Source organism: Petromyzon marinus, chromosome 30 (genome assembly GCF_048934315.1).
Source record: "Petromyzon marinus isolate PM22_M1 ecotype Great Lakes invasive population chromosome 30, UKy_Petmar_22M1.pri1.0, whole genome shotgun sequence".
Classification (NCBI taxonomy): Eukaryota; Metazoa; Chordata; class Hyperoartia; order Petromyzontiformes; family Petromyzontidae; genus Petromyzon; species Petromyzon marinus.
Window position 1 is genome coordinate 3,435,320 of NC_133696.1, and position 26,352 is coordinate 3,461,671.

The 26,352-nt window shown below is 45.9% G+C and overlaps 1 protein-coding gene across 5 annotated transcripts in view; it reads right to left on the reverse strand.

Moving 5' to 3' along the window:
* Positions 1-26,352, reverse strand: part of LOC116947471 (FERM domain-containing protein 4A-like) — a 267,383-nt gene that overhangs the window by 137,272 nt on the left and 103,759 nt on the right. Inside the window, exon 1 of one of the 5 annotated variants that reach the window (XM_032963264.2) lies at positions 147-364. The exons of the other annotated variants lie outside the window; for them this stretch is intronic. The gene's annotated coding sequence lies outside the window, so the exon portion shown is untranslated. Of the gene's footprint in view, positions 1-146; positions 365-26,352 lie in introns of those variants that run through there. 5 annotated transcript variants of the gene reach the window in all.

Consider the following 26,352-nt stretch of genomic DNA (forward strand, 5'->3'; position numbering starts at 1 on the left):
GAACTTCTTTCGCACCGTGCGTAGCCAACCGTGCGAATCGGAGGCGCGGGGGGAGGACAACACACTGAACGCAACAAACAAAACCCCCACTTCTAATAAAGAAATGGGTTTTCACTTAATGTTGCGGAATGATGGCCACACTGTACCGATGCGTCCTAGCGAGGCATGTGACTTGAACGCAGCCGGTACACAATGACGTTGCTTGTCCTGCTGCTATCTAAGAAGATAGACACAATCTTGCTGCTTTCCCCCCCCCCCCCCACCTTGAGCTGGTGGGTCAAGAATAAGGCAGTGTTGCATTGCGTCACAAACACGATATGTATGGTGGTGTCACGTGATATGCCGTGCAACAACGACGAGGAGGAGGAGGTCGGATCCTACGGAGACAATTGTGCCTTTGTCAAGAAGTCACCTTTTCCACGCGTCGTTAGCTCTGCCTTTGTTTTCAGGCCGCACGCCCTTTTCTGTCCGAAGAGTTAATTCGTCGATTGCCAGCGAGCGTTGGGGGGTTGATTTACCCAGCCATCCCGGCCGCACACGCATTAATTAACAGCTGTGCATCGCATTAAATCATCAACCTCCAAGTTAAAGTGTGACGTCTCCAAAACTTTGCTTTGGGGACGGAATTCCAAGTGTATACAATATTCGGTTTGTTAGTAATTTTGCCAAACAAAGCCGGTTGGTAAATTTCTTATTTCTAAACCGTATGACATCTCCATCAAGGTCACGTGTCTTTTTTCTATGCGGAGACCTCAGATAAACTGAGAAGCCAGCGCACGGGACAAGGTGAATTCAATTGGGGAAAACAATGCAGTGGTAAACATGTATAACTTACAATTCATAAACAGATCTTCGCGCATAGTACGACAGTCTCACATTTCGAGAGTGAATTAAATTCGCAATCTACCTTTTTGCTAAACCTATAATGGTCATTGAAAATGGTGGAATCATGAAGTCCTGCCGAAGGACCACGAACTCACGGAATGGTCGATCAGCGATTGTGGAATATAATCTCAGTCAACCCAGAATGTCTTGAGAGCATTTCAGGTCCCAAAAAACCGTGCAAAAAAATTATGTTCCCAACACTGGAGGAGCTTGTACTGAAGGTCAATGGACAATGATAATATTGCACAACTTTATGACGGCAAAGAGACTCTTGCCAGGTGTGCTCCAGCCCCATGGCTGGCAGCAGTTTAATAATTCTCTCACGGCAGCCATCTACACCTCTCCACATACCGGTCTCTTCCCAGGTCACATTTCTATCAAGAGGTTTCCCCAAAAAGTCAATGTTCTCCTCTTATAATAAAAAAAATCCACCCCAAACCCCCCCACCTACCAATCGTGTCCATCCCTTCTAAATACCGTATATCTCTGTTGATGAATACAATTAACATCCGGATTAAGCTCCACCTTAACCATCATCATACGCTGGATCAAATCCTCACAAGGCTGCTGCAATGTCTCACGATCTTTCGATGCGAGAATCCATTCACCACCGGGGATGATTTCAACGCTCCATCTCCTTGAAGGACATCATCCTTGAAGAGTTCATTCCTTGGTTGATGCTGTTTAAATTGCCTAATCTGTTTAAATTGTCGATTCTCTTTGCTTGATGTTTGCTGGACTGCTTAGGACGACGAAGCCAGCCTTTGTGACGCCCCTAAGATTGTAATCTTTAGTTGCAGCAGGGTGTTCGAGAATTCCCAAACTGTATACAATCTCAATTCACCACATTTACATTAATTCGTGTCTGTATAAATGTGTGCTTATAGCTCTATGTGGGGAGCGATAATGTAGTGGTTAGCGCGCTGCGCTACGAACCCGGCGGCCCGAATCTGATTCCCACTCACGGCCAATACCAGTGGCGATTTTCTGAACAGGTTCTGGGCCTCCCCTAGGTTGACTCAGCCTCAAATTAGTACCTGTGCGGTGTGTAAACATCGCCACTGGGGAGACAAAGGCGGTCGACCGTGGTGCTGGCCACCCACCCCCTGGAGTACCTTTCTGGCCTTAATAGGTGCTCGCTAACAGCATTTGCCCCTACAGTTCGTTCAGGCTATACGGGGGCCCTTTGTTGCTGTTTTATCTCTGTGTGTATGGTGGCGAAGTGTTCAGAAAACCGCTCATTTGACCCCGGCGACCTTCGATTCATGGCCACGGCTAACATAAGTGGCGGATTATATTTGGCACCCACCCCCCCCCCCAAGTTTGGTGAAGTATGGTCAAATAACCCTCATGGCCCAACATGGTGTGAGAAATCCAGCAATGAATTCTTGACAAATGTCTGAAAATGTCTATTACGGTTTATGAATTTTTACGAATTAATGACCCCATTATGATCAGTTCGCCACGCCTCTCCTTACAGTACAGGGCAGGAAAACACCGAACGGCGCTGGTAAACAGGGAGGAGAGGGGGATAACATCTCAGACACAGCGATGGGGGGGGGGGCGGCCCCGTGACCAGCACAGCAGGGGATGTCCCTCAATGCGAACGCGCACATTAGCGATGGCAATCGGCGTGTGGGTGTGGGGGGGAAGGAAGAACGACGCGGGAGGAAGGAGGAGGTGGGGGGGGTTGTGATGTCGGCTGTTGTTTTAGCTCGCTCTATGGTTGGTTTCCTCGTGGCTGTCCGTCAGCGGTAACGGCGGAGAGGGCCCACGCGAACCACGTCAGGATGTCACGCAAAGGGGAAATCGGGAGTGAAGGAGGCTTCCTACCCCTGCTGTTGCTGCTGCTTGGAACAAACAAAAAATAGCCAAGCGCGCTATCTTCCTCCCTCCCTCTATGCCCCCCCCTTAATGCGCGCGGGTTATTGTTGTGGCCTTCGCGCACGCAAACTCATTAAGTGCGGACCGCTGCGTTTGAAAGCCGTTAATTGGGCATCTGTCACGTGCGTCGCTTTAAAAGTCCGCCCCTGTTCAAGTCGTTGCATGCATCTTGAGTAAGGGTAGGCGGGTGAACGAATCGCCTACTCTGGTGAGTCGAGGCGTTCTCGTATATTGTATGTATATTGTGTGTATATTGTTTGTATAAATGAGTCTTGTTTATTGTCGTGTTGCTGCCTTGTTGGGGTGGTCACATTATCTCGACTCTCTTGGGTGTGGTGGTCTAAATGACGAAATGGCCACACGTTCAGTTCTTTCGCGCTGCTGGTCTGGATAAGGCTGAGAGCTTGTTGTGCATGTAAACGTTGCGAAAACGACTATTTAAGTATACACAAATCACCAGCACACGCGTCGTGGTCATTATGTAGTCACCACTTTACAGTGCAGGAAATAAACATGGCACGTTCGAAAAGGAAGTTTACGGCAGACGCCGAGTGGCGAAACGTTGTGTGTCGCTGAAGTGGATGTGGCAGAATCACGGAGGGCGGTATCGTCGTGGCCGTGTCGACGTTTCCACGAGCGTCTACGCCTCTCAAAAAGCAATCAGCGCCTTGCGTGTGCAACGCTCTCTCTCGGCCTTGTCTAGACCACCAACTCCAAAGGTGATGCTGAAAGTGTGGCCGTTCCTTTCTCGGGCAGGAGTGAAACTAAGTGACATTGTACAGCGTGGCCTAGATGTCTTGTGACCCCCCCCCCCCAAACATTTTAGTTCCTTTGCATATTCATTTCTGTGTTAAATAAAAATAAATGTGGGTGTCACAAGACATCTGGACCGCCCTGCATATCGCGCGCTTTCTCGCGGGCGGCCGTGAGTGTTGGCACAGCGAAGCACCACGGCTCAACCAACGGGTGGCCGCGGTTTGCCCAAGGGAGCCACATTGTCAAGGCTGCGATTCTTTGTGATACTCCGACTGATGCTCCTGTTGTTGTGGAGTGACTCATGCAGCTAGCTGTGGCTCTAGGGTTTGGTGTTACATGTTATGGTTACATGTTATTTATGTAGTTTATTGTTACAAAAATTCGGTCACACTCCCTATGATCACTGTTACGTTGCAATTATGGCTTTATTTTGGTGATTTCGAAAACGTTTTTTTTGGTTTGGCCATGTTTTTGTTTATTGGAGTACGGAGTTAGACTGGTGAACTTAATCTTAGTTGTCTTGTGGTTGTTGTTGTTTGACTTGCATCCCACTGGGATTTTTGCACACAGCGTTGGTGTACGGTGGAATTTCAGGAATATTTTGATATTTTTTTCCTGGATTTTCTGTTTGCACAGTCACATAGTCACTTTAAGATGCTTTCTTGTTCATGTTTTTGTTTTTTGTTTGTTGCGGTTGCACCCGATTCAAGAACCGAATGGCTCACAGGGCTATACCAAATAAATGGAACAATGAACTATTCTAAAAGGGAGTGCGTTTTGTGTATTGTGGGTGGGGCAGAGTGCATCTCACGGGGACGGGTCACAGACCATTGCATAAAGGCATCCCCTCCCTAACATGTGGGGAGTGGAGGAGGAAGAATGGGGTGGTGGTGGACCAGCGTAACTGTAGAGAACAAAAGAAAACACACACACAGGTGTCTTGTTCAACTGTTGATGTCTATATATTTTTTTCTCACGCTTTAGCCCATAAAAATCAATAATCTCAGAGAATGCAATGCGTTTTTTTTATTCCAAGCCTTACACATTGACTTGCGAATTGTTTTTTTTAAAGGGAGGGGTAAATGAATAAATTGGCCACCACTCCATATAATGAAATATTGTTCCACAGCCTATAGCGTCTTTCACAACAACAGCTAAGCTTTATATAAAAAAAAATATTTTTTTTGTGCTGAAAGAATCCCATATTTTTCATGGCGCGCTCTTGTCTCGTACATCTGTACACAGTATTGTTTTACGCGTGGTGGTTAACCATCCAAGCACTAGCCAAGCTCAAGCCCTGCTTAGGTCTTAAAATGGTGCTGTAAAATATTGGTCTGAAAAGCCAATAGGCTACTGGACTAAAACAAATATTTATACTCTAAATTAAATTTGCATATGGAGAGATGGTCATTTGTCATTTTCATTTGCCATAATTCCCCACAAAGGCTCATAGTGGGTCGTATGCCGATTAGCACGTTCGGCTATGTACGGTGCGAAAGCGGTTCAACATATACACAGTGTAGTTGCTAATGGGCAATTAATTAATTTGCTACTTATAACTGATTTGGCAAATTAAGAACGATAGGCGAACCAACAAATTACCGGTTCATGTGGTGTGAGTGGGCCGGTGGAATGTGCTTTTTTTTGTTTGTTGCGGTTGCACCAGATTCAAGAGCCGGATGGCTCACAGGGCTATACCAAATAAATGAACTAAACTATGAAACTTTGAGGAATATTTTTTTATTGGTGCAGCAACCACGTTGTAAACCTTCCGACTTCGCGTACAACACCGACACAATTACGGGCCCCTATTAAATAGTCCTAATAAGCCACAGTTAAAGTGTCCAGCGGACCATTTTGTCATTTCACAGACGAAGCTTATCGACGTGGCAACAGCGTAATGGCATTCGAAATGGCTTTAAATGGTCGCAGCACGACAGAAGCAGCTTGTTCCAAAAAAAAAACATTACCCAGATACCCAAGCCTTGGAAATGAAATCAACTCCCTTCCATTACTCAGACAGAAGATAAATGCGGAGGCGGCGACGACGACGATGATGATAATACTGCCGTTTGTTGAGCGACTAAATTTAGCAGCGAGCTCGGATTGTGGCCTCCTCCCCACCGACACTTGCAGCCCGCCTACTCCAGGACGACCTCTGCCCCTGCCTGGCTTTCAGTCGCGCCCTCTCTGTAACCCCCCCCCCCACATCTCTATCTTGTTTTTAAAAAAAACAAACCCTGACAATTCCACATCACCTAACTCGGCAAGCATTTATATGTCACCCACACTGGTTGATGTATTCTTTTTATTTACTGTACTATGAAGAAGGGACATTGCCCGAAATGTCACCAACCATTATAATATATTTGATCTTTAAAGCCACACAGTTATTGACGAATGTGTTACTTTTTTTGTTGTTATTTGTGCATCAATGCCAAGGCTGGATCAAAATATAAAGTATTTATTTAATCAGTATATACTTTATGCATACTGGTAGTCTCTATCTACTGCTAGGTAAAGGCCTCCCCATTCCATTGCCGGCCATCACGACCCTGCGGTGCCAAAATACATCTCGCTACTACACACGAAGGTTTACAGCACGAACAGCACGCTGTCTTTTACATCATTCAATAATGTAAACGTACGCTCTGCATATCGAGACCAAAACTGCTGTGTGTTCTTGCCTATCGGAGACGAATCACGAATCCCAACGCCTGCGTTGTGTTCCACTGTCGGGTCCTTCATTGGTAACATCCAGAACATTCGGGACGGAGTGAGTCAGCCCGGATTTCCCTTGGAGCTCACACGAGGCGTTTGGGCGGCGGAATGAATGTGAGCAGCACAGACAGAGAGTGTGCGGGCGGGGAGGGTCGGGTCAACCATTCAATTAGCCGGACGAAATAATAAAAAAAGTAATAAACATCTCGATGGTGAGTCAGCCTGCATTTGGTAAAAAAAAAATAAACCCAAACCCGAGCGAGCCTTGTTCGAACACAATGGCAGCAGTTGAACAGTCGTCCCCTAGTGAACTCCCCCAAGGTCCTCCAAGGCACCAAACTCGCGGACAACCGCAGAGGAAGCGGCCCTTTTTTTTACAACAGACGGCGCATTCATTCGTTCATTCGTTGTTCGTTCGTGATCCCGGCATCGCGGCTTGCTAGCGGGATTGTCGATGACAATTTTATTTAAAGCCTATAATGTCACGCTGCATTGTCAAAATGGGTGGGCGAGGAGAAGTCAAGTGTGTTTTACTTTCAAAATGAGCGCGGGGTGGTGCTTATTGTACAATACTCTATAATGACATGTGGATTTGTATGTGTGCGTATGTTGAACTTATTTCGCACCGTACGTAGCCAACCGTGCTAATCGGAGGTGCCGGGGGAAGGACTACAAACTAAACGCATCAAGCAGTTCCGGTGGCTTCTTAATGAGCTTCACTGGCTTCCTTATCGGGTTTATATTCTGTCGGGGCTAAATGTGATCACGTCTCAAGATTGCTGCAGAGAAACAGTGGGCATATTTATTCAGCGGAGAGAATCAGTCGGTCGTAGGTAGGCGATACACGAGCCGTGCTGTGCATGGACTTGATCAGGAGCAGGGTGGGAGACGGCGGCGAGGAGGATTGTGGGGGGGGGGAGGAGGGGTTCGGACTATGGGAGCCGCAGAAAGAGAGAATGAGCACTGCGCTGGCAGAAAATTATTATATTTTTTTCCGAGAGAAATCCGATGAGCTATGAAGCTCTTTTGCACAGGTGTCCAACAAGTCTTATAATAACAATGCATGGTGGAAGTTACGGATGGAACGATGTAAGGGAGACACGGTGGCGAGATGTTAACTACCTCGTCTGGTATACGGGAGGTCGTGGGATCGATCCTGACCTTAACGCCTGCTGCATATTTGGAGTTTGTATATTCTCCCCGTGATTGCGTAGATTTTTCTCCGGGTTCTCCGGTTTTTAATATGGGACCTTTCTCGACAGTATTAAAATATATAATAGGTTTTACTCTTTCTGGCAAATAAAACAGGTGTCAAGAAAGCTGTCTCTGGTGTGGACCAATCAGTTTCAAAGGCAATGCATATACAGTATAATTATCAGAGCATGTTTTTTTTGCATGTTCACCACAAGTATGTGTGGTTAATGCAGACAGGCTTCCTTGAATAACGATTCTGTTTGGTGTTTTAACATCTTGACAGGGTAAAACCTATTGTTAAATCTCCGTTTTTCCCTCTACATTTATAATCATGCGTTTAGAGTACAATATTTGGTCCCTATACATTCCCACGTGATAAGCCACTTCGTCGGGCTATCATCTGTGGCCAGGTCTCTTCTGAAAATAAGCTACATAGCTCAGTGGGCCTCATCTTGTAAAATAAAAAAAAATGTTTAGTAGTTTATTAATTCACCAAATGAATATTTCTTCTTTTGTGCCTGATACGTGTATCAAATCGCACAAGGATCAATAGATATACGGTATGTTTTCAAAGTCATATCTACGGTGTTATGCATACACATGTCAATGCGACCTCTGCAGCCACTCGAGGTGCTATCATTCACAGCAGACTTGCCGCAAGTCATCGACTTACCAATGGCAGTGGGGAGGCCCTGGAGTAAAATGATAGAGATACCATAGTCAGCTGTTATTCACGTCGATACTGTTGGTGTGAGGGCTTGGACACCTCTGTTGGTTTTTAACATGCACAGGTGTAGACATTAAAAAGAAAATTAAGGCTTCGCTTATTCTGCAGAGCATCAGACAGGCTCCAAATATATATTAATATTATCATCAGCAGCCATGATCAATCCAATGCTGGATGAAGGCCTTCCCAATCTGTCGCAACCTCTCACGATCCTGAAATTAATTACAGGAATGTAATACTGTACGGCATCTATAGTTTTTCAATAAAAAATATTTAATTTGTTCTAAACCTTCTAAATATTGAACGCTTCCTGTTGAGTAATGGAATACTGTAGTTGGTATATATTGACTTTACACGGAGTTCAGAATGATTCCCATGTGGAACGAAGTGTTAATTTGAAGATTCCACTCGTTAAGCAAGTCAAGAATGAGCCACTAATTGCCGGCTGGCTCTGGTAATGTGGCCTTCCCCTGATTACCAAAGGGAGCCATGCCATATTTTAAATCCTGCCTAAGCGGGAGGTCTGCTTTGCATGAAGCCGTGTCACATTTTAGTGTCTCTCGGGCGGTGTATGTGAAGCAGATATACAGCTCATGCAGGAAAACTGCACCAGGGATGGGTTATTTTGAACTCCGGTTCATGCCAACTTTTTAACACCATATCCTGTTTGGTACGCGTAAGCGTGGTATAAGCCAGCCTGCGTTTTTTGGTGTCAAATCATCAGTCGTTATCGTCTCATTGCTGGATGTAGGCAGTGTTAACTCCAGATATTACAGAGAGCTTAATGAGTTGTATACGCTGTTAATGCTGTGGCATAGCACAGTTCCACGCAATACTGGTTGCTGTAATCATCATCAGCTCTATCCACTGCTGGAAGAAGGCCTCCCCAAGCAATCGCCCTTTCTCAGAGCTCGCGATGCACCGAATCCGTCGAGTTCCCCGCACCCGGGCCGATTTAATCGCTCCATCTCCGCGGTGGTTGCCCATCCTCTCGGGCGCGTGTCCGCCTTTGTCTGCCACTATCGTTTCGATCAATCACGAATCAAAATTGGACGTTTTGTATTGATAACGGCTGCTGCTGATGGAGATCAATCAGAGAAGGGCCATATTTAAATAAACGTTAACGTCTGGTTTGTTGACAAAGGATAGAAGTGCATCTGAGTTAATAACTCGCCGATTAAAATTCAGAGACACACGCAACAAAGACAAAGGGCCCCCGTACAGCATTAACGGACCGTTGGGGCAAGTGCCATTAGCGAGCACCACTACCGCACGCGCACAAAGACAAAGATCCCCCGTATAGCCGTCACATACTGTAGAGGCAAGTGCCATTAGCGAGCATCACAACAACCGCCATTCGCCACTAAGTGGCGGTGACGTCACCACGGCGCTTAGTTGTGCCAGGCTAGGTGCACGTTGACGCCACGTGAAGTGTCGAACGCCCGCCGGCAAGAGGTCACGGGGCAGACCCAGCAGGTGGCACGGGGAGTCGACTGACTGAGATGACTGAGATGACTGGTTGATGCACCACCTGTGCCCCCCCCCCCCACTGTGCCAACTCGTTGTGCTTTATCCACCCAGCGCTGCGCTCGTTGTTGTGAGCGTCACTCCTCCGCCCTCCGTTGTTGCTGGAGGGCGACTGCCTCCAACTGCCCAGCAGCATCAGCAGCGTCCTTCACGAGCTTCCATCCACACGCGCACACGGATACACGCAATGTTGCCACCACCACCACCATAGCGGCACTATAACCACTTTCATTGTCGCCTGGCGTAACGTCCGTGGCTGGGAGCGCGGCTTTTGTGTCGTCCACAAAGCGCGTTTGATGGAGGCGCTCTGGTGGTGGTGATGGTGGTGGTCGTGGTTGGTGGTGGGGTTTTTTGTTGTTGTTGTGGTTTAAATCGCGCTCGGCCCTTCCCGGTTGTTTACAGCCCCGCGTGGGGGTCGCAGCCTTTTAGTGCCTCCTCTGCCAACAAAGGTCTCTCACTTTTATGCATGGGAAGACCCCCGCGTCTCTCCGCCCCCCCACACCCAACATTTTTTTTTACTCATCTTGCTGTGGTACAAAGGCCCAGCCCCCCCCCCCACCGCTTGTTGCGTTGCATAAGATTTTGTTTTTATTGTGACCCGTTACAGACCGTGAGCGGTGGTGTAGCGGTCAGCACGCTGAACCACGAACCTGCCGGGCCGAGTTCGATTGCCCGCTCACGATGATCTGAACCGGTTCTGGGCCTCCCCTCAAATGAGTAACCCGGTGCGATGTGGAAACATCGCCACGAGGGATACAAAGGCGGCCGGCCGTGGTGTTGGCCACTCACCCCCCTCGTGTGCAATTCCGGCCTTCATAGGTGCTACTCGCTAACAGCTCTTGCCCCAACTGTCTGTTACAGGCGATACGGGGGGGTCTTTGTCTTTGAATCGGTTAGTGCGGACCCAGTAAGCCGAGTTCGATTGCCCGCTCGCGGCCAACACCGGTGACGATTATCTGAACCGGTCCTGGGCCTCCTCTAGGTCGACTCAGCCTCAAATGAGTACCTGGTGCGATGTGTAAAAACGTCGCCACTGGGGAGACAAAGGCGGTCGGGCGTGATGCTGGCCACCCACCCCCCTCATGTGCCGTGCCGGCCTTCATAGGTGCTGCTCGCTAACAGCGCTCGCCGCAACGGTCTACTGAAGCTGATCATGGGGGACTTTTGTCTTTGTGAGTTTTCGCTATGAAACTGGTGACCTCGTGTCGATTCCTGGCCATGGCAAACATCAGTGACCAGGACCCTCCTCAATGTCGAGTCAACCATGAATGTGTACAGTACTTTGGTTTCGGGGGTCACCACATTTTTCTCAAATCAATGTATCTTAAAAGCTGCTCTTTGGGGATCGCCGTGGTGAGTGCTGATCCATTCTCCTTCGCGGCGAATTCGGAGGAATTTCTCAGACAGCGAGCCATAAAAAAACCTACATCGACCCACTTGTTTTCGTCCCTTAGGGTTTCATATGGGTTGCCTGTCTTACTTGACCTGCCTTGTTTTATCCTATTCGGCACAAGGTGCATGAGACGAGTTTGCAAATACCGTACATAATTGATTCTACTCGTGTATAATCGGTGTGAGAAGTGATGCTAAATGTTGCATTGATGAATCATTTACCCTGCCTCGTGAATAGCATTGCAATGAAGTGTTGACTCGGCAAGAAGCGGTAATGTTGGTAAGGACCCCCCTGTTCTGGCTTTGTAGCCAATCATAAATCACCCAACTAGGCTACTCGTGAGACAAATGCACGAACAGCACTTTGTCTCAGCAACCCAAAAGATAAATGGAGGCTATATTTGGCTCTGTGCGTGCATGAGTCCGCACAAATATCCACCTGTGTAAGTTTAAAAGCCATTATTTAACAAATATACAAATGTCACTTCATTTATTTTATCTTGTGCCGTGGCTTAAAGACATGTTAAATGTCCGACCAGACAAGTCTGAATTAAAAAAATGCACTTAACGCACCCTCAAAAGTGAGAACATCATGCAATCCATTGACCTTTCATTGGCAACTCCATACGCCCACGACATAAAATTCCATTCTCAATTGATGTGTACCTCCACCCCCTACACACGCGGTTCAATTCCCACGTCTTATATTGTAGACTGGTCGCGTCGGGTCTGGCTGCCCCGAGTCTGTCCCTTGTCCGGGTTTCCCGTCACCTAAAGCTTTGTTACAGGGCCTATGTTGCTGCTGTTGTTTAATAAAATTCTAAAAAAAAAGAGCCACAGTTCCTCATGCACGCCGAGGGAATCACTGCTCGGTCTCCCACTCGCAATCGCAGATTTTGCAACGTTTGCACGTTTTACGGCTCTGTTAAATATCTCTCTCTCTCGATGTGTGTTAACGGGGCATTTTATTGCAGTTTTAAAATGTGTATACGTCATAGAATGGGTTCGCGCAACCGAGTTCTATTCCCAGCTCTCGGTTAACATCGGTGGCGAGTGACATCTGAACCGCTACCTGCAACCCCCTTTCACCAAGCCACTCTGCAGGAAGGTGAAGTCTGGTACAGTTTGGCCCTTTGGCCAACACGGCGTGCGAATGCCTTCATTGAGCGGAGGGATTGACAGAGGGCTGTAAATGATAACTATTACATATAACGAAGAAAAGAGCCCTGCTATGCTCCTGTTGCAACATTCAGCGAACTTAACGTCTTTTTTTCACCAAAAAAAACCATTCCCGTATCGGTTAATCGTAATTTCACGGCGGACAACGCAGACGCACCCATCGAGAAGCATTCGCCCGCGCGAGTGAAGGGGCAAACAGCGGTGTCAATGCCCAGTGTCCGAGTATAAATGCCCTGGCCGTTCAGACCACGTGGCTGATGTACACTCCACAAACACTCCAAATCAGGCCCCCGCGTGCTGTCTCGCCGGACCGGTATCCCGGCAACAGCCACGAAAAAAATGCTATGAGCGGACGCCAACGGTTGCCAGGAGTGGTGCGCCCGGCAGTGAAATGTGTGGGTTTTTTTTTTCTCGCGAGCGCAATTCCCAATACTTTCTGGAAGGGAGCGAGCGAGGCATCCTAATGGGACGTTACGTAAGACAATGCCCGGTGGCGCACACACACACAAAGGCAGCACAGATGCCGCGGACACAACACAATCGTGGCAAAGATGATGCAGACGCCCATTCATTTGCAGCATTATTAAATGACTGGTTGTCAATTGTGGGTTTTAATTGCTGGCATTGGTGCCGAGTGATATCTGAACCAGTCCTGGGTATCTCAGTCCTGGGTATATCAGTCCTCGGTATCCCAGGACTGGTTCAGATGTCACTCGACACCAACCATTGTGGTGAAATATGGCCAAAAACCCGAACGACCAATCTTTTTTTATTTTATTAGGTAATACCCACTGAGCTATATAGCTCTTTTTCAGAAGCGACCTTGCCACAAATTATAGCTCAACGAAGTTGCTTATGTTAATATTTATAGCAGCCATATACTCTAACCGTTTTTAAATGAAGAGGGAAAACCCGGAGGACCCGGAGAAAATACAGCAGACCACGGGGAGAACACGCAAACTCCCAATAAACAGGCATCAGGGTCGGGATAGAACCCACAATCTCCTGTATAGCAAGCGAGGTAGTTAACATCTCCTAGCCACCGTGGCGCCCATAGAAGTGGGGAAGCCTTGAATCCAGTAGTGGATTGACAAACTGGTGTAAATGATTATACCAATCAATATCGGTATCGTTTTATTGATTCTTGAGCTCATGATACATACAGTACATTAATCGTGCGCTAAGTGTAAGCATAAATGTCTGTGGACTCGCGTGTTGTGTCTCACGAATTCATGTGGCCCACCCAGCCACAACGGGGGGCCGCTACATTTGCAGAAAAAAACCCAAATATATTCTTGAATGGTATCGCAATTCTCCATTGCAGCAATGAATTTATTTATGGGGAAGCAAATTATTACACCCCGAATGGTAATGGACGTCCTTTGATAATTAATTTTGTTTGTCTGCATTGCAGGTCACCTAGAATTCCAGGATACCCTTGTGAATAAGACCATGCCTCATGTCGTCTAAACGGGTTGCTTTCCATCTTCTGGTCAAATACAAGTTTACCACGACTATAGAGTACTACTTTACAGTGTATGACAGTAGCATGAATATCCATGTGTATTTTAAACTGAGACAGTCCGACCAAGAGGCAGTTAATTGGTGGCTCGGACAAGCAGCCCCCTCTCGCGTTTTGACCATCTTACAATCAAACACAGCCTCTACAAATAAAACCTCTCGGAGCCGGACTCGGCGAGAGAATTGCGAGGTCACCAAGAGCAAAGCAAGTTGTGGATAGACGCAAATCGGTAATCCAAAGCAGTTTCATTTCTCATGGCAATGGATACCCCCAAAACAAAAGAGTCCAATCAAGGTCACCACCAGCAGAGCGTATGGTCGACTGACAATAGATGACTCCATGCCCTTGGGTGCCAGTGTAGCCTTTGTTTTGCTGGTGGCAATTCTTGTAAATGTTTTTTTGACATTACGGTATTTGTCTTAATTGTCTAAAAGAGACATTAAACTATTGTTTCATCGCTTTATGTCGTGCTGCCTCCACCCAGATGTCCCTTGAAATGTAGACTTGTCGTTGAGACGACGAAAGAACCAAAGAAGACGACTATTGTCGTCTCAACATGCACTTACCAGGTTATAAACTAGTGTCATCTCAACATCCTCTTAGAAGGAGTATAGGAATAGGTTTTACCCTTAGAAGGTTATAAACTATTGTTATCTCAACATCCTCTTAGCAGGGCATAAACTATTGTCATCTCAAGATGTTCTTACCAGGTTATAAACTATTGTCATCTCAACATCCTCTTAGCAGGTCATAAACTATTGTCATCTCAAGATGTTCTTACCAGGTTATAAACTAGTGTTATCTCAACATCCTCTTACCAGGTTATAAATTATTGTAATCTCAACATCCTCTTAGCAGGTTGTAAACTATTGTCATCTCAACATCCTCTTAGTAGGTTATAAACTATTGTAATCTCAACATGTTCTTACCAGGTTATAAAATATTGTCATCTCAACATGTTCTTACCAGGTTATAAAAGATTGTTTAATTTGTTTCTGAAAGTAAAATTTCTTTTAAAAAATATCTAATTTTAGCCATCCCTAAAATACATTTGAGCACCCCCAGACAATATTTGCATCCACTGCCTATGAAATGCCAGATAAATTGTTTTTGAAATGTGTTTTGAATACCTTCGTGTCCTGGGGCTAAACTATGAAAACATTTTTACATTTTAATAACAACAGAATCCTGTTTTAGGAAAACTGTAATCGTGCTTCATATGGTGCTGCCTCTTCTCTGTTGTTGTGTTGCACTATTATGTTGCTCTTGGGGTTTGTTCCCTCTGACTTTGGCGGTGCTGGCCTCGTTTTTAACCCAGGTCTACCGTTGCAATGGAAACTCTTGGTCCCGACAGGCTCTTAGCAGGTTACAAATCAAGGACTTTTGATTGATATATTGACCAGATAAAAACAAACGAGGACAAATGCGATGCGTTTGTTTGTGGAGGATGACATTTTTCAAGCTGTCGTCGTAGAGGTCACTCCTCTATTGCCCGGTGTGCGTGAGTGTTGGCTCACTTCCCACCAGCGGTCGTGTACATTTTGAGATGATTATAGAACGAGTTCATGTGAAATCTCGTGGGGAAATTCACCACGTGATCTATCCACGAACGTGCAAATGGAATGCTGAGGGCATCTCTCACGTCTGTGGTGGCTCTGAATTTTTTAAAAAATGTCACTTTTGGGCACGTCTTCGATGTTGCACGCATCTCTGAGATCATTTAAAGATGAGGGTAATCGTGAGCGAAATTGGGCATAGCATGGCAATTAATTTCCACTGAAATTCGGTCCCTGATCATTTGTTTGTTTAAAAATATATACCACGGTGTCGGACGTACTAAGACGAACTGACTGTTTCATCCACACTGGGATGTTGATGGCACTTTGATTTTTGTGCACAACTACCATGAATTGAATCCATAACGAAGCCATTTAAAAAAACTGTCGATAATTACCGTCAAAATGACACCTTATTCCTATTATAAGGATGATGTATACATATTGACTGTGAGGACGTTTAGTTTGTGACCGTACCCATTTGAAGAAAACACACGTCCCCAATTGCACCAGCCTCATACGACTTTGATGGTGAACGGTGACATCACCCCTAAAGGAAACTCGCTTTAAATGCGATCTCCGCATCATAGCCCAAGCCTGATGCCGACGTTGTCATCGACGGACATGCCCGTGCGCATGCGTTCCCTTAATAACGTTTGGTTGTATTTTGTTTCGCACGCTTCGCTGGCAGTCTGGCGAATCCCGGCAGGCCGGCACAGGCTCGGAGAGACGACGTGCCCGCCGAAAGACAAATGTCACGTCGTTGTCACCGCTCATCGCCCTGCCTCTCATCACACGCGCCGCCGTTGCCACGTGCACATGGCTCCCGTGCCATCGAAGAAAGACGCCTGGCACGTACACGGGTGGCCTCTTTGCTACTCCCATCAGACCGGCCCCGCCGTTGCCCGCCTCGCGAATGCCCCGCGCGCTGTCACCGCGCCCGGCGCTCACGCACGTCGGGAGGAGACAAATGAAACGGGAGGGAATGGCCGTTGGCAGAAGGAATGCGGTGCGCCACTGCTGTACGCCCGGCGTGCAGCATTCACCAAGCCTCGACGACACCCCGAAAACGTCTCTCGAACAGGAAACAAAGCGGGGAGGGGGGGGGAATGAAAAAAATCAATGTCCACAGGCGACTACCCAGTGCACGAAGAAACTCCCAAAGTGCGACCAGGTGTTGGCTCAAAAAAAAAAATTCGCCGTTTCCAAAACAAACGAGCAGCAGGCTCAGTCGCGAAGAGCCACTCCGGCTGGTGCAGTTTTTTTGGCCACAGAATGCAATGCAGCCAGTCTCAACGATGGCCTCGTCGGCGTCGGTCATTATCTATCCACTGCTCGACGAAGGCCTCACCACAATGCCATCAGTTTAAATGCCACGAACGTTTTGCCATTGCTCCATCTTCGCGGTGGTGCTATTTAAATAATTTGTCATTCATTTTCATCCATCATCCTTTCATTCCTCAAAGCCATGGTGTGCCCTGCCACAGCCTTTCCTCAACGATGACTATAAGACAAAAATAATAATAATAATAAGATTCGCATTTCTTACCCTGTTGATTCATGTGCTACTCTTTCCGGCTCTCTGCGCACTTCAAGGATGTACTCCACAATTATAATCCGGTATGCCTTTGAAGAATGAATCGCAGGTTACAACTTTCATTAGCAGTTAATTTTACTCAACGTGATGCTTCCGACATCTGGGGACCCCGCGTATCAGTTTTAAGGGGAAGCTGTTAAATATTCCATGTGCTGTCACATCTTTGTATTGCGGGAGCCCCCAGCGTTTGATTTCAACGCACATATTTTCTCGAGCGCCCTCCAAAATTAAAAGGAGGCATTCACTTGCCCTGCCACAGCTGCTCTTTTATCACGTGAGAGCAGACTGCAAGCCACACAACCACGCCGTCGGTTTATCGATTAAAGTTGATCCTAAATGCTCACGACACATGCCTAGAATTGCCCACGTAAGAATTTGATATTCATGATTTATGCACATTATATACCTCATATCAGAGCGGAGGAAAGTTGTTGGCCGTGTCACTCAGAGACCAGACTTTCCAACACCATCTTGGTCAAGGACCAGCCGGACGAAGAGTGTAGAATGCTGGACACTATGTGTGTCGCGGCGTCTTGCGCGGCGAGGTCAACGACATATGATGTGAATATCACAATAAGACGACAAGAGGTGGACTTGATTTGCAAAAATATCGCTGGCACGCCCCACGACCCCCACGATTAAAAGAGTGGGTGGAAATATTATAGACGTAACGTTTAGGCTAACGAAGTGACGAAGACTGTTTTTGTGTTTAGTTTGTTGTTCTTTCTCCGCACCTCCGATTCGCACGCTGCGGCTACGTACGTGGCAGTTCAACATGCATACGTTACAGGGAACAATACAAACGGGAGTCCAAATAAAACACCAAACAATTGATTCTCGATTCGAATTCCGACCCTGAATTATGAGAACTCATCTAAATTGGCGAGTGGGGGGGGGGGGACCGTTACAAGCAGACAGGCTGCTGCTGACTGAGATGCACGCAGCCTATGGAACCAACACAATGGGCATCGTAAATCCCCCGAGCTTTGGAACTACTAAAAAAAACATTTGCAAGCCAACAAAGTGGGGGCAGAATTTGAGTTTGGGCCGCAACGCAGCTGTATAGTCACCACCATGAAGACCTCCACTGAACCTGCTGTTTTGGAATTCATCCCTTGAAAGAAAGCTATGCGGGCACAACATCAATGATTGTAGTTATAACAGGAGGGAAAAGACAACTTCCATGACCTCACTTCTTTCCCTATTTATATCTTTAATATTCAAGCCTCTGGGCCTTAAATGTTCCATTGACGAACTTAGAACGAATTTTATTATTGTCGCGTTGTTTTACAAAGAAGCTTACATTATTTATCTAAAAAGTATTTTTTCGCGTGTAACTTCACCCTGTGATTCAACCTCACTAGCGGCCAAAGATCACAGATGCAGGCAGGCTGATGGGGGGTGATGTGTCACAAGCGCAGCCAGACATGTCTAGGCTCGGGCCCCAGGATGTGAACATATTTCCGAAGAGCCGAGTTTACAATTGCTGTGCGTATTGGTCACTCATGAGGTTTTCAAATTGACAATTTTTTTTCGTTGCACTTTACAATTGCCAGGCCACCCACAGAACGCAGGAAATGTTCGTCGATTGAGATATTTGTTTTTTGGCATTGCAGTCCAGTGGAGTTACAGTGAGGGAAAAAAGTATTTGATCCCCTGCTGATTTTGTACGTTTGCCCACTGACAAAGAAATTATCAGTCTATAATTTTAATGGTAGGTTTATTTAAACAGTGAGAGACAGAATAACAAAAAAAATCCATAAAAACGCATATCAAAAATGTTATAAATTGATTTGAATTTTAATGAGGGAAATAAGTATTTGACCCCTCTGCAAAACATGACTTAGTACTTGGTGGCAAAACCCTTGTTGGCAATCACAGAGGTCAGACGTTTCTTGTAGTTGGCCACCAGGTTTGCACACATCTCAGGAGGGATTCTGTCCCACTCCTCTTTGCAGATCTTCTCCAAGTCATTAAGGTTTCGAGGCTGACGTTTGGCAACTCGAACCTTCAGCTCCCTCCACAGATTTTCTATGGGATTAAGGTCTGGAGACTGGCTAGGCCACTCCAGGACCTCAATGTGCTTCTTGAGCCACTCCTTTGTTGCCTTGGCCGTGTGTTTTGGGTCATTGTCATGCTGGAATACCCATCCACGACCCATTTTCAATGCCCTGGCTGAGGGAAGGAGGTTCTCACCCAAGATTTGATGGTACATGGCCCCGTCCATCGTCGCTTTGATGCGGTGAAGTTGTCCTGTCCCCTTAGCAGAAAAACACCCCCAAAGCATAATTTTTCCACCTCCATGTTTGACGGTGGGGATGGTGTTCTTGGGGTCATAGGCAGCATCCCTCCTCCTTCAAACACGGCGAGTTGAGTTGATGCCAAAGAGCACCATTTTGGTCTCATCTGATCACAACACCTTCACCCAGTTGTCCTCTGAATCATTCAGATGTTCATTGGCAAACTTCAGACGGGCATGGATATGTGCTTTCTTGAGCAGGGGGACCTTGCGGGCGCTGCAGGATTTCAGTCCTTCACGGCGTAGTGTGTTACCAATTGTTTTCTTGGTGACTATGGTCCCAGCTGCCTTGAGATCATTGACAAGATCCTCCCGTGTAGTTCTGGGCTGATTCCTCACCGTTCTCATGATCATTGCAACTCCACGAGGTGAGATCTTGCATGGAGCCCCAGGCCGAGGGAGATTGACAGTTCTTTTGTGTTTCTTCCATTTGCGAATAATCGCACCAACTGTTGTCACCTCGCTAAGCTGCTTGGCAATGGTCTTGTAGCCCATTCCAGCCTTGTATAAGTATACAATCTTGTCCCTGACATCCTTGGAGAGTTCTTTGGTCTTGGCTATGGTGGAGAGTTTGGAATCTGATTGATTGATTGCTTCTGTGGACAGGTGTCTTTTATACAGGTAACGAGCTGAGATTAGGAGCACACTCTTAAAGGGAGTGCTCCTAATCTCAGCTTGTTACCTGTATAAAAGACACCTGGAAGCCATAAATCTTTCTGATTGAGAGGGGGTCAAATACTTATTTCCCTCATTAAAATGCAAATCAATTTATAACATTTTTGACATGCGTTTTTCTGGATTTTTTTGTTGTTATTCTGTCTCACACTGTTCAAATAAACCTACCATTAAAATTATAGACTGATCATTTCTTTGTCAGTGGGCAAACGTACAAAATCAGCAGGGGATCAAATACCTTTTTCCCTCACTGTATTTATCTTGAGATAAGAATAAAAGGTGGAGGAATAGGCAAAGCTACTGAATCTCGCCAGTTCACCTAATACCATTCACGATATATGCATTTAATCGTGAATGACACGACGTATTATTTACAAGGGGGTCAAGCAGAAGCACCGTCCTTCGCGCACTGCACTATGAACCCAGCAACCCGATTTCAATTCCAGGGTCATGGCTAACATCATCATGGTTTGGGGAGGTCTTTATTCAGCAGCCGATTGACAAAGGGCCGTAAATAATTTGTATTGTTTACAAGCGACTAATTTACCTTTTTTGGTGATTATATCGTATGCATGTATTTTTTGTTGTTGGTAAAATGTTAATATTCATAGGTGGGTTAGTGGCTCATCCGGCAATAAGTATAATGGGCTGTTTTATTACGGAAATTGGGAATGGTTACATGGTAAAAAATTTGATTTCAGTAATGGAATACACCGAGCAGGGATTGTAAACATTATCCTTAATTCACTCGTTATTAGGATTTTAATGGGTGTATGGGAAGGCCAAAACAATAATGAAACAATTTTCCCAGCTGATCGAAAATACCTTCAACTTTATATATATATTTTTTAAAATTCATATCAATACGTACAATTTGCATCGCACGTTTTAACGTGTTCGGGACCTGCTCGTTGAAAACAGGCCTCGCTTTGGGCCGTGTAAACTCGATAAAGTTGCGCAATCCATTGAGAAATGCTTTGGTGTTGTTTGACGCTTCGGAACTGAATGTGATCCTGAGAGAGAGAGAACAGGCGCGGTGGGAACAAGGCCTCCTGGTCTCGTGACTCGGCAAACTGATTACGGTCGCGAGCGATTTACGGGCAGCACAGACGGGAAATATTCACACCACGTGGTGACGAGCGCACGCGGCGCGGCGTCGGCATTTACAGTGGAATTAGCGCGAGCAAAATTGTCTCTCATCGCAGGGAGGCGCGTGACTCAACACTCGGCACATCGATGGGAGCACAAATCGTCGTTATGTTTGTCACGTCCTCGTAAAATCACCACTCGTGTGGGCGGTGATTCGAGATGGGCGGTGAGTGGGGTGATGACGATGGTGAGTGGGGGTGATGATGATGGTGAGTGGGGGTGATGATGATGGTTAGTGGGGGTGATGATGATGATGAGTGGGGTGATGATGGTGAGTGGGGGTGATGATGCTATTGAGTGGGGTTGATGATGATGGTGAGTGGGGTTGATGATGATGGTGAGTGGGGTTGATGATGGTGAGTGGGGGTGATGATGCTATTGAGTGGAGTTGATGATGATGGTGAGTGGGGTGATGATGGTGAGTGATGTTGATGATGATGATGAGTGGGGTGATGATGGTGAGTGATGTTGATGATGATGGTGAGTGGGGAGAGGAGTGCTGAACGCTAATGGTTGTTGTGGTGAAACATTGTCCTGCTATCCGAAGCAAATGTTTGTTCTATCTCAGCTGGTGATGTTTTTTTTAAAACAAAACCACTCCATCCTACAGCGTGACCCGCAGAGGAAGGTCTGAAGCCAAACGCTGTGCGCTCAATCAAAGCCACGCGTCGCTCCATGCGATCGTGCACCGTAGCGTGAGAAGCGCCGTTTGCATCCCGTACGCTCCGCGCAACGCGTTCACGACGCCGCACGTCGTGGGAGCTCAACCGAAGACGGAACGACGATTGGTCAGTGAGACCGGTGAACTAAGGGACCATCCGTTTAGTAGCTACGCAAAAATCTGTCAAAAATTTGACCTCCCCCCCCCCTCCCTGTACGCACGTGGAGTTTTTACAGCCCCCCCCCCCCCACCTGCGTACGTACCCCTGACGCACCCCCCCTCCCCCCCCCCCGAGTCCTATAGAACGGTCGATATTTAATCCACGCAGAAACGATCAAGGATTCATAATATTCACGTGTTTAAGCAAACATATAGTCCACCGCCGGACTATCTAACTCATTGGAAGGCCAATGTAGACAAATTATTATCGAGGCTTCACCCCCCCCCGTTTTATATGCGTCCATTGTCAGTAGACCCCCCCCCATACGAAAGCTACGCGTTTGGGTTAACTCCCCCTCCCCGCTCCATGCGTACGTACTCAATGGATGACCCCTGACTGGATACCGTAATCGACTACGCTTGTTGCGGTCGATTATTCGCCTCCCCCCTTTCAAAATGTACGTGTGTATGCTGAACTTCTTTCGCGCCATACGTAGCCAACCGTGCTAAAGTGGCGGCTGCCCCCAACAACATGCGTAACGAGGAGGTGACCCCCCCCTCCCACACACACACAAGCCACGTTCAGCTTGACGCGGCCGAAGATGTCACTCGCCCATCACCTCCCGTCCAGTGGCACATGTGAGAACATCGATGACGCTTTCACACACACACACATATATAAATATTAATCTTATCCGATGAGTCGAGTGCTGAAACGGATAACAGATACACTGTTAACAATTGCATTGCCCAGCTCTGGAGTTAACGTTGGGGTCCCGTGATATGTTGAAGATTTCTCTCGAGACCTTTGCTCCTCCATAACCCCGATTAGCTGCCGGGTAACGTAATGTCTACTTAGAAGTGTTTAAATAAGACCAACGCGAATAAAGCGGTCCATTCACTTTATAACCCCTTTAACGTCACTAAAGTAACGTTAAAGTGTCAATTATGTCGTTAGGTGTGCCAAGCCTAAGGAACCCATTGCGAAACAACCTGGACACGTCATACACATGGCTTATCTTCTCGAGCGTAAAATGTACAAAACTTAACAGGTAAATAAAAGAGGCATATTTTATTTCTTCTTTGGTTCTTTCGGTAAAGTCACGTAGAATGAGAATAAAATAATAAATTGATAAAATAAAATAACACAATAATATTCTCACGACGTTTCGGCCGCTTGTGTTGTGGCCGAAACGTCGTGAGAATATTATTGTGTTATTTTATTTTATCAATTTATTATTTTATTCTCATTCTACGTGACTTTACCGAAAGAACCAAAGAAGATGAATCATTGCAGTCACGAAAGCTTTAAATCGAAATTTAATATTTTATTTCATCAAATAATATCGATCAAGCTCATGATGCACGCTTCTAATAGCATTTTGTCAACATCTTTTTTCATTTGATTGGATACGTCACATGAAACGGGTTCTCATCATCTACGCAGCCACTAGTGGCCACGACAATCACCACAATGTGTAACATCATCGAGTCGCAAACCCTGGTGGCCCTATCTAGCAGTAGATTTAAAAAAACCAAATGGCTGTACATGGTGGTCCAGATGTCTTGTTAACCCCTTCCCGTCCATTTAACTCTCTAAAACATTACAAAATGATTAAAGTAAGGTTAATTTGAAACAGAAATGAATATGCAAAAGGAACTACAATGTTTGGGGCCGTTTAATTGGGGCGGTTCACGAGACATCTGGACGACCCTGTACAATGGTAAAGTTACTCTTTGGCTGACCACCAAAAAACGCAGAGCAGGATATTACTTAATTTAGCAATGCTGCCATCTGCCAGCGCTCCCAGTGAGTTGCTACCAGGCCTCGTGACAGGCAGTGAAGTGCAATCAGAGCTCGTGGTGCATCTGCATGCCTCCGGCCAGAAGGTTAATTGCTTCTCTGTGTTTTCATCCTTCCTTGCAAAATGGCACCCATTTGCAAGTTCACTGGGTTTTCTACCAGGGTCAGTGTGGCTGAAAATGAGCTTGCGCTGCTGATATTCTGGGCTCGGATTCGAGTTCAGCAACCTGTGGTTAAACTGGCGTTTCAAGTACTGTATAGTAAGTTAATGGGTTTTAATCAGTGACTGCAAAAAAAAACAATCCTTGTAAATAAATAGTGGATTTTTGCTTAATTTTGCTCAATTAAGATCTGAAAATGTAAAAAATATTGGACTGACTGCCATGTAACAAACATTTATCAACAGCAGGGCACGAGGGGCGATGCAGTGCCCCCTAGTGTAGACAAAAGGTCATTGGAATAATATCTCGGCAGTAGTTCTATGTGGCAGTCTTCAGTGGCTCATTCCCGCCGGTGCGTCAATACACTGCTCTGCGAGCGTTCTGATTGGACACTTCGCAATGATACCAAACAGAACTGGTAATGAAATTGGATTTTAAAATGAAGAAAAGGTTACCGATTGCCGCGTATTCGCCTCACCTGTATGGCTTTCATCGTGTATTCGTGTGTGTGTGTGTACGCCGACTCGTGGTCATCACGGAGGGCAGTGGGTCAAACCACTTGCCCGGTTTTGCGGATGGTGACATCAAAAGACCCCTGCTGAATGTGGGGAGCGTCGCGATGCCAATTGCAATATAAAAAAAAACCCAGTTGAAATTAAGGAAGCTTGCGGAGAGGGGGTACGGGTTAAGGCAATGATTGCGGGGTGACGAGGACAATTCGGCTTTTTATTATTATTATAATAATTATAATAATAATTATAATAAGTGACATTACGGTGAAGTGGCTGAACAGATGCAGTCACGGGTTTATTTTCCCTCGGGGCCGAAACTGAAAACCACTCGTGGTGTTCTCGCTTTTGTTCAATGTCAAGATCTGCCATCTCGTGACCTTGACGTTGAGATGAAAGTAAATATTTACTTATCAGTGATATTTTGTAAAAAAAATCTCAAAGGTCACGAATCATATTTTCTTGTTTATATATATCTATATTTTAAACGCAATTACAGAGCCGCAGCAAAATAATTAAAGCGCAGCCGCCTGAAATTCGTTAAATGTAAATTATTTACGGCGCAAGTCATTAAAGATACGAGAAAAATATTGCCTTTTTTTACGAGTTCATGTACCTGAAAGTAAAGATAAGGTTCCACTGGCGTGCCGCGTGCTGCATCTTGAAGCTTTTTGAAGTATGGAATTGAAAGCCGTCACCGCAAAAAGATCAAAGCCGCCAATGATAAAAGCAGATTGGTCTGTCACACTTAACTGCTTCATCGCTTCTCACTCTCGTAGGATTTCCAGCATGTGTTCGCCAGAGTGCTGTGCATTATTTTCGATTCATTCCTTACCCGGCACTGCGATCAATTGTGCTCCAGGTTTTATCAAAAGCCTCTGGAGGAAATTGAATGATTTTGCACAAGAGAGCGGCAAAACCGCAGAGCCATGCAAACACAATTTACAACAGTACAAAATAATTACACTTTCTTTAATGCAGCTGCTCTTGTTAACGCTTATCCGGAAATGGTCCACGTTTGTTTGTGTTCTGTCGTAAAAATACATATATTGGGAGTGGTAGTAGAAGTGGTTGATAACATCCTAGTGGCTTCGGTTAAAATTGTCCTAGATGCTGCCAAACATCATTGGCAATTTTAATCTGAATATGGCAATTGGAATCTGGATATGAATTCAGATCAAAATGTACAAAGGCAGAGTGCACAAGAGTGGACATGGCGTGTTCTACTCATTTATGAATCTCGTCACTCCGTGCCATTGCAATGCCAAGTTGCCATAGTTTCTCAAATTAGATATTAAAAGCGCGTTGCTGATTAAGTGTTTCCAATGACAATTAACAATTTACTGGACAACTGTGGGAAAAAAAAGCTTTATAGCTGGTCGGATTCCTCCAGTGTAAACAATTATTCCGATTCTGAACATTTCTCTGAGTATATCGTGGCTTCTATGCTCATCCTCGGTTGATGCAGTAAGCAGTTAGTGCAGCGTGTCAATGCCAGCACTGGGAAGACAAAGGTAGCCAGGGCTGTTGCTTGCAAAAACACCCTGTCACTTGCCATTCTGGACTTAACAGATGCTTGATAGTACTCGCCCCACAGTCCACTGGCTTTATGGGATATCATTCATCTTGTCGTTTATATGCTCACGCTATGCTGTTTCCATTTTTTTTACCCAAGAAATAAATATATCATAAGGGCTAATACCCCTCAAAGGGTTAAAAGAAAATGGAATGATTGTTGTCTCAAACAGGGCAACGGGGAAGCTTATTGCCGGCGTGATACATGCCTGTGATGTATATCCTCCTTGGGACTTAAACGAGCCGTCAAACATTAGCTCTGCAATTGATTCCCCATGTCTCCATCCCTTGCCCCCGTTCTTCAGTAAAAGCAAATGAATGGAAATTGGCCATGGTCATTCCTATATCTTTTCTGAAAGAAAAATAAAATAATTTGTTATTTTTTGTTGTTTTCTTTGAACCTATCTACGTGACCTTACC